General features: G+C 41.2%; 1 protein-coding gene across 2 annotated transcripts in view; it reads left to right on the top strand.

Moving 5' to 3' along the window:
• Positions 1-1,451: 1,451 nt before the first annotated feature.
• LOC121532549 (E3 ubiquitin-protein ligase pellino homolog 1-like) overlaps positions 1,452-19,559 on the top strand; it is a 40,208-nt gene continuing 22,100 nt past the window's right edge. Inside the window, exon 1 of one of the 2 annotated variants that reach the window (XM_045216375.1) lies at positions 1,452-1,715. The gene's annotated coding sequence lies outside the window, so the exon portion shown is untranslated. Of the gene's footprint in view, positions 1,716-19,134; positions 19,233-19,559 lie in introns of those variants that run through there. The other variant, XM_045216376.1, reaches the window with a different exon arrangement.

The following is a 19,559-nucleotide window of genomic DNA, read 5'->3' as shown; positions in this document are numbered from 1 at the left end:
ACATTCACGATTTCCTTAAGAGCATGTGGGTGATTGTTTGTGGTGTGATTTCCTTTACGGTCCATTGAGCTATTTAAAACAGTATTATAATCCCCCAAGGATAATTTATTTATCCTGGTTTCTCTCTCTTGTTTTCTCTCTCTCTCTCAAATGCACACACACGCACACGTGCGCACAAGCACACACACACACACACAGCAGGGTATTACTATACTTGTGAATACTTTTTGGGGACCGACCAACAATTGATTTCCATTCAAAATTCTAATTTTCCTTACCCCAAACCCTACACCTTTATCCTAACCCTAACTCCTAACCCTAAACCTCTAACCCTAAACCTAACCCCTAAGCCTAAAATAGCCTTTTTCCTTGTGAGGACCGGCCAAATGTCCTCACTTGCCAAATGTCCCCACCCCATACACACAGACACATAAGAATCCAGAGAAGAAAACTTCTGGGTCTTCCAAGATTGTGGTATTTAAAACACTACGTAAACATATCAGTGTTCATGGTTACAGTCTCCATGACTGCAGCTTACAGGTCAGGCGTACAAACATTTAGTGTTTTGGAAACGTAATATTTGCTAGTATTAGCACAACATTTGCTGCACCCTATGCTCCTACTGAACTTTCATGAACCGAACGCAGCGCTGTTGCTATGTTGATGTGTGTTTCATTACTGGAGGAAAAAAATGGCCCTCAGGTTTTCGGCAGTATGGTGTGAAGAGCTCTTTGAAAGTGTGGGACAAATGCCAGATATTGAAGCAGGAATACATTAAATATGTCTGTGCAAAGACAGGCAAGCAAGATTTAAGAAAACCTTACATATTTTCCAATCAAATGCATAGGCAAACCAAGAAATGGTGAACTAATAGGTTATTAAAAAGTCACTTAATGGAGGTGTCCTACTCTCTCTCTCTCTCAATTGAAGGGCTTTATTGGCATGGGAAACGTATGTTAACATTGCCAAAGCAAGTTAAGTAGATAGTAAACAAAAGTGAAATAAACAATAAATATTAACAGTAAACATTACACTCAGAAGTTCCAAAAGAATAAAGACATTTCAAATGCCATAGTATGTATAGTGTTGTAACAATGTGCAAATAGTTAAAGTACAAATGGGAAGATAAATAAACGTAAATATGGGTTGTATTTACAATGGTGTTCTCTCTCTCTCTCTCTCTCTCTCTCTCCCTCTCTCTCTCTCACACACACACTCTCTCTCTCTCTCTCACTCTCTCTCTCTCTCTCTCTCTCTCTCTCTCTCTCTCTCTCTCTCTCTCTCTCTCTCTCTCTCTCTCACACACACACACACACACACACACACACACACACACACACACACACACACTGACAGACAGAGTGTGTGTGTGTGGTATTTCCAGTAGACTAGGCTACAACTACAAGGCCCATGGTACGTTTCGACGCGTCTCATGACGTAACTTCATGTGAGCACGAGCAGACTTGAGCAAAGACGCGATTGTAAAGATTACACACTCCAGTATTGTCCTAGAGTTGGACAGCATATAATAACGTTCTAAACATTAATAACGTAGCAGGTGAATGTAAAAGTAACGCGACAATTCGGTGTTTAGGTCAGCACGGACAGAATTGCTTTCCTTTCATCCGGTGTGCGTGTTTATCTGTTGGAGCATTCAAATTGGATTTCGAGCGAATATCGGGAAAGTCCAGATGGTGCTGTCGGATTATCATTAGGTAAGGCGAGTTTGAAACACATCAAATGTGCTTTATTTTATGTAGCTAAAATGTTATTTTACTGCAATTTGCTTGGCTACCAAGGGCAAAGTTATTGTCATCATCAGTCAAATATAAAATTGTAGCCTAATTGTTGCACACCTTTTACACTTTTTTTGTCGACTATTACCCATAGAAGGCCTAGGCTACAATGTATCACTTTTCACTTTCAAGTTAGTCCATTCATGGCACAGAAACCAAACATTGACAACATTTTTCAGCAGTAAGAAATACCTAAACTGAGGTTGGTTTATAGCCCATTGTCATCATTCACACATTGAAAACCAAGTAGCCTACCTACCTATTTAACTAGTAAGAGAGAGGTAGGTATGTGTACTTGAACTGTCTATGGCACTTTTGAAGTATGTATATGACGTTAGTGGTTGTGCACAATGAAGGGTCTCTCTTTCCCTTGTGTGGTTGACAAGCCGGTTTGGCCCACACAGAGAAAGCCCAGCTGGGGGCTATTGTTCCCACAACATAAACTGATTTGCATGCATCATCTCGCTCGAGCATCTGGCCTCGTGAGTCCCTCTTTTGTTCCCCCAAATTCGGCTCATTTGCTCAACTGTCCAGTCAGATTCATTGCTATCCCTATCATAGTAGAGCTGTGTATTTGTGTAGCATATACTGTCTTTACTTTGAAATACCCTTTGACCCTTCTCTATATAGGTTTAGGCCTATTTTAAGAGAAACTGGCTTTGTATCAAACTGTCATCTGAGTATGGTAGGGCTGTTAGTAGCCTACTGTCTATACTTTGAAATTCCCTTTGCCCCTCTAGTCTATTATAAGCACTGTTGATTCATGATTGTGTTGTCATAGAAAACTGGCTTTGTATCATCATACTGTCATCTGACTATGCTCCTCAGTAGTGGACTACATCATCTGTGGATGCTTCAGAGAGTTTAAAAATAACACCATCATATCACTCTCACCAGAGTTTCCATTCCTGAAATGGGCTGGATCTGCTTCCTTTATTTAATCAGGCCGGTCTCCCTACTCGACTCCAACCTCCCAGATAAGATGCTCTTACCGACTCACCCCTGGTATGTCAACAGGTTGTGCGGGGATCAGTTATGCAAGTCCATTTGTTTGGGCGAAAAGCCCTAAGGATGGGTGTGCGTTTCATGCCTTGATTAGGGAATAAAAACAAATGTGGGGTCACTGAAGGTTGCTGGGGCTGAACCTGAATGGATCTTTCAGAGCCTGCCATTTGTGATGATCACGTTACGGTTCTGTGGCTCAGCAGTCGCAAAAGGGTAGCGAACACAATTAGTTAACATCAATCCTGGGTCACATACTGATAACATGTAGCTAATGCTGTATTACACATAGCCTACTACAAGTTACTAAGCAATTCATAGGCAATATCATATTAACAAGAGCAACATTGGGTGTGCCATGACCCACATTTAGGCCTATGCTATGCAAGCATAGCTTATAACTGTATTTTAGCCTACCTTCCCTGTCAAGGGCCCTTACATGCTCACCATTCTCATGACGTTGGTTCATGTTTAGGCAATAACTTGTGTGACATATCTCTTTTGAACAGAGAGTGAATGAGCAGACAAAACATTAATCAACTCGCCACCTAGCCTGAACCTTTTTCTGTCCAACTTGATAAATCAGCTGTCTGTCATAGCTTTGTGTCAGCGAATGCTGTAAATCTGTCTAACTTGGAGATCTGCCTCTGTGATAAAGTCAATTAATGAAAGTAATTCCTGGAAAGATCCCTTTTTCCAGACTGGACAGAAAGACACAAAGGCTATTTTAATTGGTCCTATCCACGCCTCTCCTCTCCACATTCCTTCCTCTACTTACGCCCCTCCTTCATTCCTCTCCTGTTATCAAGGTCAACTTGATGTGTTTGAAAGGTCCATTCATGGGCACCTACAAGCCACCACCTCTGATCTCTCTCAGGCTGCATCCGAAATGGCCCCCTATTCCCTATGTAGTGCACTACTTTTGCACTACTTTTGCACTACTTTTGATAGGGTTCAGGTCAAAAGTAGTACACTATATAGCGAATAGGGTGCCGTTTGGGTGTAACCTAATTTTCTTGTTCTCCATGAACTTGGAAAATGGAGAGGTTGTCTACCTGGCCGATTTCGCTTCAACTCTATAGGGAAAACACATTTACTTGGGAACTTTGTTTTGCCCATCGTTACCTCCCTAGTTTTCACCGTTCTTCTGACTGATGGTTGGAGAATGGGGAAAAACAAATAAAACTGGTAACTTTCTGTCCTGAATTTGTATGATAGTATAATGACATGTGTTCTCTGTGAACATTGCTGCTCATAAGCAAATGGATGTTACCCTTACCTATAGCTAAGTCGGTGCCTTGTGTGAGGATGACACCAGTAGTTGACAGACGTAGCCTAGCTTTTTTTGTTTTAATTCCAGAAGACCATCTTCACTCTCTGAGGAACAACACAGTATACTTTTTTTCTAAAAACAATTATTTATTTGCCTTTCAGGTTAGTCATTGTTCTACCTCAATGAATAATTCAAAGTCTTTGAAATGTAAACTGCCACCCTCCATCTGCTACCTCAAAAGTCAGACTCCTGAGGTTATGTCAACGTTGGACTCCATTTTAAACTGACATTATGACATCTCACCTACCCCCCATTGTTAATGACATTAATAAAGAAGAATAAACTTTGGCTGTATTAAATTATCTGGAAAGTCAGTATCTCTCTCTCTCTCTCTCTCTCTCTCTCTCTCTCTCTCTCTCTCTCTCTCTCTCTCTCTCTCTCTCTCTCTCTCTCTCTCTCTCTCTCTCTCTCTCTCTCTCTCTTTCTCTCACTCTCTCACTCTCTCACTCTCTCACTCTCTCACTCTCTCACTCTCTCACTCTCTCAATCTCTCTCACTCTCTCTATCTCTCTCTCTCTCAAAGCCAGCCATAAGCTTATTAGCCTGCAGTTTAACCCTTTTTATGAGGTGCCGTGTTTGGATCAGACTTTGTCCCTCCCTTGATAATCTCTATAGAGACGGGTGCCTATGAAATGACCACCTACAGCCAATAGCGACCCTCTTTATTGGATTGTGGAACATGGCACCTATGACCTCTGTGAACAGGGTTATGGTAAAAGTTCTAAAAATCTTGTTAGGCTTACACAGTATGTACTGGGTATTTTGTAATCAAACATCATAACAATGACAAAATTAGTACAAAATATATTAAATGTAAGTACCTGACGATAGACAAGGAAGCACGTTAGATGTGCAGGACAACATTATGTTGATGGCTGTAGATTCGTGATTAGTCTGTTAGCATGGAAATAACTGTGAATTAGCAGGGGGCTAATGCGACCATTACATCTCAAGCATGCTAGCTAACTCGCTCTTACAGCAATAACATACAAAAGCACATCCCAGGATGCCACCGATATCTAACAGGTACTGTACACACACACACACACACACACACACACACACACACACATACACACATATATATATACAGTGGGGAAAAAAAGTATTTAGTCAGCCACCAGTTGTGCAAGTTCTCCCACTTAAAAAGATGAGAGAGGCCTGTCATTTTCATCATAGGTACACGTCAACTATGACAGCCAAATTGAGAAAAAAAAATCCAGAAAATCACATTGTAGGATTTTTTATGAATTTATTTGCAAATTATGGTGGAAAATAAGTATTTGGTCACCTACAAACAAGCAAGATTTCTGGCTCTCACAGACCTGTAACTTCTTCTTTAAGAGGCTCCTCTGTCCTCCACTCGTTACCTGTATTAATGGCACCTGTTTGAACTTGTTATCAGTATAAAAGACACCTGTCCACAACCTCAAACAGTCACACTCCAAACTCCACTATGGTCAAGACCAAAGAGCTGTCAAAGGACACCAGAAACAAAATTGTAGACCTGCACCAGGCTGGGAAGACTGAATCTGCAATAGGTAAGCAGCTTGGTTTTAAGAAATCAACTGTGGGAGCAATTATTAGGAAATGGAAGACATACAAGACCACTGATAATCTCCCCTCGATCTGGGGCTCCACGCAAGATCTCACCCCGTGGGGTCAAAATGATCACAAGAACGGTGAGCAAAAATCCCAGAACCACACGGGGGGACCTAGTGAATGACCTGCAGAGAGCTGGGACCAAAGTAACAAAGCCTACCATCAGTAACACACTACTCCGCCAGGGACTCAAATCCTGCATTGCCAGACGTGTCCCCCTGCTTAAGCCAGTACATGTCCAGGCCCGTCTGAAGTTTGCTAGAGTGCATTTGGATGATCCAGAAGAGGATTGGGAGAATGTCATATGGTCAGATGAAACCAAAATATAACTTTTTGGTAAAAACTCAACTCATCGTGTTTGGAGGACAAAGAATGCTGAGTTGCATCCAAAGAACACCATACCTACTGTGAAGCATGGGGGTGGAAACTTCATGCTTTGGGGCTGTTTTTCTGCAAAGGGACCAGGACGACTGATCCGTGTAAAGGAAAGAATGAATGGGGCCATGTATCGTGAGATTTTGAGTGAAAACCTCCTTCCATCAGCAAGGGCATTGAAGATGAAACGTGGCTGGGTCTTTTAGCATGACAATGATCCCAAACACACCTCCCGGGCAACGAAGGAGTGGCTTCGTAAGAAACATTTCAAGGTCCTGGAGTGGCCTAGCCAGTCTCCAGATCTCAACCCCATAGAAAATCTTTGGAGGGAGTTGAAATTCCGTGTTGCCCAGCGACAGCCCCAAAACATCACTGCTCTAGAGGAGATCTGCATGGAGGAATGGGCCAAAATACCAGCAACAGTGTGTGAAAACCTTGTGAAGACTTACAGAAAACGTTTGACCTGTGTCATTGCCAACAAGGGGTATATAACAAAGTATTGAGAAACTTTTGTTATTGACCAAATACTTATTTTCCACCATAATTTGCAAATAAATTCATAAAAAATCCTACAATGTGATTTTCTGGATTCTTTTTTCTCAATTTGTCTGACATAGTTGATGTGTACCTATGATGAAAATTACAGGCCTCTCTCATCTTTTTAAGTGGGAGAACTTGCACAATTGTTGGCTGACTAAATACTTTTTTTCCCCACTGTATATATATATATATATATATATATATATATATATATATATATATATATATATATATATATATATACACACACACACACATCCGGACATGTACATCGTGAATTCATACACATTGTAAATATGAAAATAGAATATAGTAGAATTTTATTTTGCAATCTCCCACTATCTGCAAGCATGACAAATGGCATAACACCTTATTGTTATGTAAATTCAACCAACCAATAGGAATACATAAACATTGAATACATATTTCTGCAGTGTCAAGTGGAAACATAACCAACCCTATTACATTTGATACAATAAGGAAATCATTAATAATTTCCAACGTTTTTTTGAACAGACAATATTTTATTTAGTGTGGTATTAGTAATCTATTTCACATCAAAATGATTGAACATTTGTGCAGTGTTTTAACAATATATCTAAAATCTACAAATACTCACATTAGCTACCGTTGTGACGATTATGGAATTTTGAGTAAGGATGAATTGTCATGCAAATGGTAACGGTTATTGTCATTTTTGTCTAAATTTTTTTAGCTTGTAATGCATCATAATGCATCTTTGGAAATTAGCTACAACATACCTAATAAATACAACACAGCTTTAGTGACACCGCTGTTTCAAAAACGAATGGTTTTCACCACTTTTTACATTTTAGTCATTTAGCAGACGCTCTTATCCAGAGCGACTTACAGTTAGTGAGTGCATACATTTTCATACTGGTCCCCCATGGGTATCGAACCCACAACCCTGGCGTTGCAAGCGCCATGCTCTACCAACTGAGCTACGCGGGGGAAGTGGAAGTGAAGCTTCTCCTCCTGGCCGAGCTGTTCTGCTCGTAAAATGATTACTAACTTTGCCCACATCATGCTACTGGGTAAACTATATCTACTTGAATATAAAGTTGAATCCCCCCTTATTTTTGTTAGTTCACTGTTATTGTCCATAATTGTTGATTACACAATAATTGTGCCAGCTCTAACGTTAGCTGGGTTTGAACTCCTGTCTTTACTCCTTTAATCTTCCAAGCACAATACAGTACTGATTACATAATTAGGTTTCTCTAAGATAATCAAGGCTTTTGAAAACATCAGCTTCGCAGAATTAGCTACTTGTTGATGTGCAGTTAGTATTCTTTATTTTCGTGACATGTGCTACCCGGACCACGTATAATGCCTCCCTCTGTACTGACACCATGCACAGAAGCTGTTTCTTGTTTTCTCTGTGTGATGCTAGTCTGACACCAAATCTCGCACCCCGACTCCCTGTCATGCGGTTAAAAATGATTCACCGCCCAGTCAGACCGGAGGCTGTTACGTCTGTCACGAGAGGAACGAAAGGGGTGCAACAACAGTGTCCTTGTTGCTGCAGAGGAGTGAAGTCACTTTAAAAGTCGTCCTCCTTGTCTTGGGAGAGGGTTGGGTCTCTGTGCTATAGTTGTAAAGCTCCTCCATTATCCAGTTACAGGCCAGTGAATGGGCCTCTGTCCTCTGCAGTTAACTGGCTTTATTCATGGTCAGGGAATATAGAAATGTGACTGAATTGCAGGGTGTTTCTTTTCAAGAAGACTTGGCCTCTGCTCTCTTTTATCTGCTAACCTGTTGGGACCTTAAAAATACATATTGTCAGAGATGAGTGTGTTGTCTGTCTTTCGAAATGATATTGAAAATCTACTCTGTAAGGGAGTCTTTGTAGGGTGCAAAGGTGTATGACTGTTCCCAGTTCCGGCTGACTAAAAGTAGTATAGTCGCTGCAACACACAATTTGTAGGCTGATGTGATCTACTTACAGAGCCAGCTGAGCTATGCCTCATTGCCTTGGTGGTAGATCTGGGTGATACAGTATATCGAATTAATTTGAATGTATGTTATTCAAAATGCCTGTATCGCAAGAATCAAGCTTTTGTTATTTTTTGTGTTTTTATTAGTGTTTATGTCAGCTTGTTCTCATGTATTTTTGGTCTCGTCTCCTTCGCTCCTCTGTGCTGTGTGCACCTTCCCATTTACACCAGAGATCTGTATATAATGACGAGATGCATGTCTCCGCCCTAAAAATGGGAGTTGGTGTCCCAAGGGCGGGAAGGCAGACGACAAGGTCCAAAATAAGACCATAGAAACGCATTGGCCTTATTTTGGACAGATTTGAGCGAGAGTGAAACCTCTCGTTTCGCCTCTTCCTCTATGGTTTACACACAGACCAAGCCCCTCCCCCTGCCTCTCACGCCAACAAAGTTGAGAGATCACGTCTTCCTCTCTGACAAGCGGTTTCAACTCGCTATTTGCATTTGAGGTTTGGTCCAACAGAATCGGTCATATGGACACCAAAACACATTGAGACATTATTTTACTGTAATAGAAGAGAAGTTAACTTTTCTAACGATACACATTTTATGTCTCAACTACTCAAATTGCACGCAGAGCAGACACTACTAGAACGAGAGTATCAATGAACATTGATTCTGGAAAATGAATGCTCAGTTTGTCGCGCGTGGCATTGGGGTACCACGTACCACGTACCGCTAGCAGCATTTTAGCCAAAGACTGTTATACTATCTGTCTAGTCTGTGTTTTGTAAATGTGCAATAAGCATAAAACACAATTATATAAGGAATTGGCAACTCATTCTCCTTCTGAGAAATAAGGTAGGCCACTTGATTTCAACATCTGAACAAAGTGGACAGGCTAACATGCTTTTCAAACAGTTGGAGACAGACAGAAGGGTGTGTTCATAATTATTCAACTGTTCAACCTTGTTAGCTAGCAAATAGATCCAAGTTGGCTAAACTTGAAATATAAAGATTATCTGGCTAATCACTAGCACGTGGGCTTGAGAGATTGTTGATGAGACCTGTGTTCATTTTCTATAGCCTAATGCCTTCTACAATAAAGTAGTCATTATTAGTGAATGTGCATTATGCATGGTTCTAGTTAAATTTGTAACATAAAAGGGCATTTTCATAGACAGACTTGAAAGCCAGATCAGTGATTATTGCAGAAAAAAGCAGGTAAAAATATTTTGATAAAATAATTAAATTATTAGTAGATCTTATGGTTGTGGAAGGCTTATATTTAGCCTAGGTATAACTTCACAATGGGGACAGCCTACACCTCAAAGGGCCAGATAATGCCACCACTGTTGTGGGGGTGCCATGTCCACAGCTCCACCCCTTTCATTGCCAGTGCCAGAATCACACTGACAGTGAGGGGAGATAACATAAACCTGTGAAGGCGAGGTTCTGAGAAGAGAAGATGAGTGGGAATTACATACATCGCCATATTTGGTTATTGTATTTAGACAACAACAGAGGACCACCAGAACAACAGAGTACACACATATAGTACTTTCAGAAAGTATTCATACCCCTTGCCTTATTCCACATTTAGTTGTGTTACAGCCTGAATTCCACATTAATTACATTGATTTTTTTCTCACCCATCTACACACAATACCCCAAAATGACAAAGTGAAAACATGTTTTTAGAATATTTTGCACATTTATTGAAAATGAAATACAGAAATGTCTCATTTACGTAAGTATTTACACCCTTGAGTCAATACATGTTAGAATCATCTTTGGCAGCGATTACAGCTGTGAGTCTTTCTGGGTAAGTCTCTAAGAGCTTCGTACACCTGGATTGTACAAAATTAGCACATTATTCAAAAAACATTTTTTCAAGCTCAGTCAAGTTGGTTGTTGATCATTGCTAGACAGCCATTTTCAAGTCTTGCCATAGATTTTCAAGACGATTTAAGTCAAAACTGTAACTAGGCCTCTCAGGAACATTCAATGTCGTCTTGGTAAGCAACTCCAGTGTATATTTGGCCTTGTGTTTTAGGTTATTGTCCTGCTGACAGGTAAATCTGTCTCCCAGTGTCTGTTTGAAAGCAGACTGAACCAGGTTTTCCTCTAGGATTTTGCCTGTGCAAAGGCTTTGTTTTCAGGACATAAAGTTAATTTCTTTGCCACATTTTTTGCAGTTTTACTTTAGTGCGTTTACAGGATGCATGTTTTGGAATATGTGTATTCTCTACAGGCTTCCTTCTTTTCACTTTGTCATTTAGGTTAGTATTGTGGAGTAACTGGCTCCAGGCCATCTATAAATCACTGCTAGGCAAATCCCCGCCTTATCTTAGCTCATTGGTCACCATAGCAACACCCACCCGTAGTATAATAATAATATAATATGCCATTTAGCAGACGCTTTTATCCAAAGTGACTTACAGTCATGCGTGCATACATTTTTGTGTATGGGTGGTCCCGGGGATCGAACCCACTACCCTGGCATTACAAGTGCCGTGCTTTACCAGCTGAGCTACAGAGGACCAGTTCTCTGCTGCCAATGACTGGAACGAATTGCAAAAATCTCTGAAGCTGGAGACTCTTATCTCTTATCTCCCTCACTAACTTTAAGCATCAGTTGTCAGAGCACCTTACCGATCACTGCACCTGTACACAGCCCATCTGAAATTAGCCCACCCAACTACCTCATCCCCATATTGTTATTTATTTTGCTAATTTGCACCCCAGTATCTCTATTTGCACATCATCTCTTGCACATCTATCATTCCAGTGTTAATACTAATTGTAATTATTTTGCACTATGGCCTATTTATTGCCTCACCTCCATAACTTGCTACATTTGCACACACTGTATATATATTTTCTGTTGTATTTTTGACTTTATGTTTTGTTTTACCCCATATGTAACTCTGTGTTGTTGTTTTTATCGCACTGCTTTGCTTTATCTTGGCCAGGTCGCAGTTGTAAATGAGAACTTGTTCTCAACTGGCTTACCTGGTTAAATAAAGGTGAAATAAAAATAAAAATAAAAACTACAATGTTGTTGATCCATCCTTAGTTTTCTCCTATCACAGCCAGTAAACTCTGTAACTGTTTTAAAGTCACCATTGGCCTCATGATGAAATCCCTGAACGGCCTCTCGGGCAACTGAGTTAGGAAGGACGCCTGTATCTTTCTAGTGACTGGGTGTATTGATACACCATCCAAAGTATAATTTACATTTGAATAATAATAATGAATAACTTCACCATGCTCAAAGGGATATTCAATGTCTGCTATTTTTTTTTACCCATCTACCAATAAGTGCCCTTCTTTGCGAGGCAATGGAAAACCTCCCTGGTCTTTGTGGTTGAATCTGTGTTTGAAATTCACTGCTCGTCTGAGGGACCTTACAGATAATTGTATGTGTGGGGTACAGAGATGAGGTAGTCATTCCAAAAGCACACAGAGTGAGTCCATGCAACTTATTGTGTGACTTGTTAAACAACATTTTACTCCTGAAATCATTTAGGCATGCCATAACACGGGTTAAATCCTAATTGACTCAAGACATTTCTGGTTTTCATTTTTAATTAATTAATTCCACTTTGACATGATGGTGTATTGTGTGTAGGCCAGTGACACAAAATCTCAATTTAATGCATTTTAAATTCAGGCTGTAACACAACAAAATGTGGAATAAGTCAAGGGGTATGAATACTTTCTGAAGATACTGTACCTGTGTACTCGTACTTGTTTTGGTGGTCCTTTGTTGTTGTCTAAATCCAAATATGGTGATGTATGTCATTCCCACTCATCTTCTCTTCTCAGATCATTTAGCAGACACTCTTATCCAGAGCGACTTACAGTTAGTGAGTGAATACATTATTTTGTATTTTTCATACTGGCCCCCCGTGGGAATCGAACCCACAACGCCATGCTCTACCAACTGAGCTACATCCCTGCCGGCCATTCCCTCCCCTACCCTGGGCCAATTGTGCGCCGCCCCATTGGTCTCCCGGTAGCGGCCTGGATTCGAACCAGGATCTCTAGTGGCACAGCTAGCACTGCGATGCAGTGCCTTAGACCACTCGGGAGGTTACCTCGCCTTGACAGGTTTATGTTATCTCCACTCACTGTCAGTGTGATTCTGGCACTGGCAATGAAAGGGGTGGAGCTGTGGACATGGCACCCCCACAACAGTGGTAGCATTATCTGCCCCTTTGAGGTGTCGGCTGTCCCCATTGGCACACAGTGGCATTCAGCGGGTGCCGGCTCTGTGCCAGCTCTGCCCGGCAGCCACGGGCGGGCACCGAGTCATCAGACTCTTATTATTTTACTCCTGTCAGACTCTTATTATTTATTGATCTAATGGCCCACTTAGCGGGAGAGCGACATGGAAAGGCCAGCGACATTGGCCTCTCCAATCCTGGCTAGGGTCAGACAAAGAAGACCAGTGGAGAAGTTAGTGGCCCATGTTTAAAGACCTGGGTTTCCTTTGTCAATGGTGCCTGGGTGGGTCACTTGTTTTGGGCTTGAAATAAATAGAAGCGAAACTGAATGAATGGTTGTGACCTGGGACATGTCTAGGTATGTTTGGTTTATTTTGTTCCTTTCTGCAGACAGTGGAGTACAGGTACAGATGTAGGATGTTAATTTGAGCCAGTTTGCTACAGCAGCAAAATAATCCTGCAGCAACAGGAAATGTGAATTATTATGTGGATGATAATTAATTGACATTTTTGTAGGGGTTGATAACATTTTTGTTAGGGCAAATCAAGTCTGGCATTTCTACATGGAAATTACAAACTTTAGAAGCCTCTTTAAAACTCAAATACACTACAAATACACTTGGCAACAAAAGAGTGATCAAATTAAGATCCAGTCAGTGGAATCAGGAGGCACTGCTCATTAATAGATAATAAATATTAACAGATAATAAATATTTAATTGGTTAGAATATTGAACACTTTTGAGATGTATGTCCTGTCCATTGCAGAGCCCACAGAAGGCCATTGCATTGAACATTCTAATTTGGAACGGTATGATTTGATTGCATCATAACAATTAATGACATGTCATAAAACATTTTTTTGTGGTCAGTTTCCCAGGCAACACAATTCAAATTCCTATATTCTAAAGACAAGAACCTCATTTTAAATTTTTTATCATGAAGAGAAAAGGTGTGAGCACAGGTTTCTGGTGGTTCTTCAGCGTTTTCATGTGCGGTGGCTCTACAGACATTGTGGATTCTACCCACCTTTACAGCAAAAGAATGAAGACCACCCACCCAAAACCAGACCATGTCAAACATTTTGAGAATATCAGCTATGTGAGACAGACAAAAGGAGAAGCCAAATCAGACTACAAGTCTTTTGGCGATGGACCAACGCACAACTTCCTTGGACTGGCGAACCTGAGGGTGTCAATGTCCACCTTGTCCATGGATAGTTGCAAAGATGACCTGACCACTGATCCTGTTGACTCTTGGAATTCTCAACCCTACTACCCCAAGAAACCATGGATTTCCATTGATGAGATACAGGCGTACTCAGCAGAGACATCCTGGCCTTACTTCCCATGGCAGATCGTGCCTCCTTCACCCCCTGTGCAGAGGAGAGCCTCCAGCATGTGGAGAGACATGGAGAAGGCCTGTTCATCTAGCCCTGAGCTGCAGAGTCCTACCCCAGAGGAGAGGAGCAGCTTCCTCCAGGAGAGCCGTTTATGGAAATATATGTCTCTGTCCTCCATATCCTCCATGAGCTAGAACACTGTCTCTCCCTGTGGGGGACTCTGAGATGGAAGAGGAGTAGATCAGCAGCCAGAAGAGCCAGGCTAAGGGCCAGGATGTGGCCCACCTTCCTGATGCCATCCAGCAGTGAAGTGCAGAAAAAAGAACTATAATGAAAAATAAATAAATATACATTTTATCAATAATAATTTTGTAATCTTCATGTTTTTTCTGCATGATCAAATCGATTTCTAAACAAGTACTTCCCAAATTTGCGGTGATCTGGTACAAAATGTGCAAGGAGGCCGGGAAAAGGCAAAGCAGCCTTGCCGTGTGGCTTTGTCCCGCCCTTCAAAACTCCAAACTCAATGCAAGGCATTGACATGGCTTGTTTCTACCTAATACTGCTCAGTAGACGGGCGAATCAGAGCGCCGGAGGGGAGCAACGGGAGGAGACGTGACACTAAGGACCTAACATGGTCCACACACACCCGCACAGTCGTGAAGAGAGCATGGCAGCTTCTCTTCCCCCTCAGGAGGCTGAAAAGATTTGGCATGGGCCCTTGGATCCTCAAAAGGTTATACAGCTGCACCATCAAGAGCATCTTGACTGCCTGCATCACCGCTTGGTATGACAAATGCACTGCCCTTGACCCCAAAGTGCTACAGAGGGTGGTGCATCCAGGACCTCTATATCAGGCGGTGTCAGAGGAAGGCCCGAAAAATTGCCAAAGACTCCAGCCAGCCAAGCTATAGACTTTTCACTCTGCTACCGTCCGGCAAACGGCACCGGAGCATCGGCTCTCGGACCAACAGGCTCCGAGGAAGCTTCTACCCGCAAGCCATAAGACTGCTAAATAGCCAGACTGCTAAATAGTAAATTAAGGGTACCCAAACTACCTCCACTGACTCTGTCTTGCACTGACCCTACGCACACTCACTATACTATATATACAAACCATATACACACGCACTCACACACACTACATTGACACTCCCACACAAAACATTTTACATTTTTAGTCATTTAGCAGACGCTCTTATCCAGAGCGACTTACAGTTAGTGAGTGCATACATTTTTCATACTGCCCCCCGTGGGACTCGAACCCACAACCCTGGCGTTGCAAGTGCCATGCTCTACCAATTGAGCTACAGGAGGCCAAAACCAACACACATTCACATACTGTACACTACATACGCACACACACACATTACGCACACACGCAGACCGACACAACACAAACACACATACATACACATTACACACACACACACACACTCATCATTTGCTGCTGCTCTGTTCTTTATTATACTCTTATTATTATCTATCCTGATGCCTAGTCACTTTACCCTGCCTTCATGTACATACAGTGTCAACCTCAAATACCTCGTACCTCTGCACATTGATCTGGTACTGGTACTCCCTGTATATAGATCCATTCTTGTATATTTTATTTTTTATTTTCCATCACATTCCTCTTGTGTTACTATTTTATTTTTTATTTTTAAACTCTGCATTGTTGGGAAGGGCTCGTAAGCAAGTATTTCACGGTAAATTCTACTCCAGTTGTATTTGGCGCATGTGACAAATAACATTTTATTTTATTTTATTTATCTTTTATTTTGGTGATTGTTAGTTCTGAATGATTATAAAACAATATATAGATCCATGAAAAATCCCTGCTTTACCCTGATTGACTTATAGTGCAAAAGTGGTAAGATAATGAAGATATGTCCATATTAATGCTTTAGGGATAGCGGGCTGGTCTGCTATTCTCGCAAGCCATAACCAACACTTGAGCTAGCTAGCTGGCTCGGTTTTGAATGGCTGTTTTGAGAGACTAGTGGTCTGCTAGTGTTTCCTATTAACTTATGTTACACAGGTACGAATTACTAAGATTTTACACACCAGTGACACATTTGTTGTTGTTTTGGATCTGTACTCCAGCACTTTGGATTTAAAATGATACAATGGGGTTAAACTGCAGACTGTCAGCTTTAATTTCAGGGTATTTTCATCAGCACCTATTTTCATCCCCCATTTTAGGCGACCAAAAGTATTGGGACAAATTCACTTATGTGTATTCAAGTAGTCAAACGTTTTGTATTTGGTCCCATATTCCTAGCATGCAATGATCAATCTCGTGACAGCATTTGCTGTTTGTTTTGGTTGTGTTTCAGATTATTTTGTGCCCAATAGAACTGAATGGTAAATAATGTATTGTGTAATTTTGGAGTCACTTTTATAGAATATAGAATATGTTTCTAAACACTTCTACATTAATGTAGATGCTACCATGATTACGGATAGTCCTGAATGAATCGTGAGTAATGATGCGTGAGAAAGTTACAGACGCACAAATATCATACCCCCAAGACATGCTAACCTCTCACCATTACAATAACAGGGAAGGTTAGCATTTTTGGGGGGGTATGATGTTTATGCCTCTAACGTTCTCACTCATCGTTATTCTACCAGAAGATGGTTGTCATTACATTAGCATCATCGCTAACTGCTACACATTCCAGTGCCGTTGCCTCTTCAGAAAGTTGAAGGAAAATATGAATCACAGATGCATTTTGTTAATGTCTTATTGTATGATAGGGAAGAGTGGGGTAAATTGAGCCATTGTTTCATATTCAGCATCACTCCGGCAAGGGAAATATAGTATTCTTTCTAGCAAAGATATGTACGTATATTTAAGGATGTTCTGTATCCCTGGAAATAATCAGAATTCATGTAAACATTACAGTTTTGAAAACTTGTCCAAAAAAGTGGTCTCTTGGCACAACTTATAGGGTAGCCGCCTACAAATGTTTGTACTCAATGAAATATTACCACTACCTTTTTAAAACCAGGTATATCTTTATTTCCCAAACACAATTCAATACAATCGCAATCATTTTTTTGTCTTTTCTTTTAACACGGGCTTAACACCTAACAAACACTTTGTGCTTTTTTAAACACTTTTAACATAGGCCAGGCCCTGTTGTTACCTCATATCCCAGCAATAATGCCTTGCATTATGCCTGGGAAGAAAACACTTCAATTTGCTCAACTTTCTATTGGCTCAACCATTGGCTCAACTTACCCCATGGCCATTGGCTCAAACATTTTGACCATATTAGCCCACACAGCTATAAGGATGCTCTTTCATGCTAGGTTTAGGAACTCATATTGAAGCTTATAGAGACCCCGACTGATACATAGAACAATCTTAAAAGTATCTACTTTGGTTTAGATACAAGCATCATTAAACCTCTAACACGATACATTCATTTGACTTGGTGAAAATCAGTTTTATGGACCTAACTTGCTTAACACTTTTTCCATGCGGTTTCTTTCTTCACAGACTCCATGAAATGATGATCTCTTCCCAAATATTTGGTCAAATTATTAATTTTGTGTATCGTTTTCTAGAAACAAGTGTGGCTCAACTTACCTCTTTGGCTCAACTCACCCCACTCTCCCCTAATCTTGGGCAAATTAATGACTTTTCTAATAAGTTCAATACATTTAATGATTTCCTACCAAGTTCAATACATTTTAAAATATTGTTGAATTCCGTTTTAATGTCTGGATTCTGTGATTCCGTCCGCGTTCTCCGCAACGCGGATTCTATAGGGCCCTACTGTCCTAAAAACTCCTTTAATTCCTTTCTCATCTCTCTCACTCAGTAGCATTATCAACCACACAGTGCTACTAAGTGTGGCCTCCCCTCTATCATAGACAGTTCCAATCATGCATTGAAATTGTGCGCAAAGCCAGTCCCAGGCTCTCTATTGTAGTAATATTGTAGTAATGAGTACAAGTGTGTTTAAGCTATGGAGTGATTGTGTGTGTTTGTGTGCGTATCTGTTCCTGTGGCACACCGCTGCTGAGAGCTGAGTGGATTGGGCTTGGGGGCTGTGGGAGTGTATGGTCAGGGTCAGCGTGTGGAGTAAGGGTCAAAAGACTATCAACGCTGTCGGGGGGAGCCTTCAAGCTCAGATCAGTCCCTGGAGCTGACACTGACCCACCCTCTATCCGTACACCCCTCATCCTGTAGGGTGGAAGCACCCTGCCTCATGTACAAAAGGTTACCAAAGGTTGAGAGCGTCAACTAACATAAGGGAGGGCAGGGACATTACCCAGTTTACAGTCATCTCTGATAACTGATAAATGCAATGGCTTGGGACAGTTTGCACTAAACCGGAACATGCAGTTAGTTATCAGAGGCAATTAAAAATGATGTAGGAACTATATTGCACTTTTTAAACAGTTTATCTAAAGTGCACTTATCAGGAGTCAACTGTAGTGCGGGATGACACCATTTAATTTTCCATTTGGAATTTGTGAGTTCATTTTCAGCTAAAGTTCTTGGATTTATTGGATGTCAGACATATAAACAAATTGTGTGACTCCATTCTTGCTTATAAGACGCTTATAAGATAAGCTCATGCTATGCCATGCACACAGCGTAAAGAGAGCCAGCCAAGGTCAACATTGATAACTATGGCCCACGGTAGTCGGCTGAAAATGGAAGGGTGTGACATATGTCTGGTCTAATTAGCTTTGTTTGCACCCCACTAAGTCCCCTGTCGTTTCGATGCTAAGAGCCTGCTCTCTGAACTCTCCCTGCAGTAGCAGCAAAGCTGCAGATTAGTGCCGAGCCTGTCTAGCTGTGGGAAGTTGAGCTTTTTACTCTCCGCCTGATGGATTTGTGTGACCGTTCACTTTAGCGTCATGCTGCGCTATGTAACCGAAGCTAACATGCTTTCTACAGTATTACTATTATTGTATTAGTCTGTTTCTTCAGCTGCAAGTCTTAAGAAAGTTACAGTGTATGACTAGCAAGCAATGCCAGGATAGCAGTTTACCTGTCTCGTTCGATACGCGCCACAGGTCACACAGAGTGAGTAATCAATGTGGTTTGTCATGTGCTCTTTGGAGACACATCAGTCTTGGTTGTTGCATCTGGTTGTTTGTTTAGTCTATCTCTCGCTCTCTTACTGACTAATATCCACCTGTGGTACCTGTAGCACGCTGTTTGATAATCTCAACGTGAGTGTGAGTAATCTATGTGTTGTGGTGTGTCATGTGCTTTGGAGACCGAGCAATCTCGGTTGTTGAGTCTGTTGTTTGTTTAGTCTCATTCACAGTCTCTTATTGACTAATATACGTCTGCTGTTCTAGACGCACCTGGCATGTCTGTTGTGTCTGCTCTGCGTGGCTGTTTGAT

This window comes from Coregonus clupeaformis, unplaced genomic scaffold (assembly GCF_020615455.1).
Source record: "Coregonus clupeaformis isolate EN_2021a unplaced genomic scaffold, ASM2061545v1 scaf0696, whole genome shotgun sequence".
NCBI classification, from domain to species: Eukaryota; Metazoa; Chordata; class Actinopteri; order Salmoniformes; family Salmonidae; genus Coregonus; species Coregonus clupeaformis.
The sequence above is the reverse complement of the archived record's forward strand: the minus strand, read 5'-3'. Positions and strand labels throughout refer to the sequence as shown.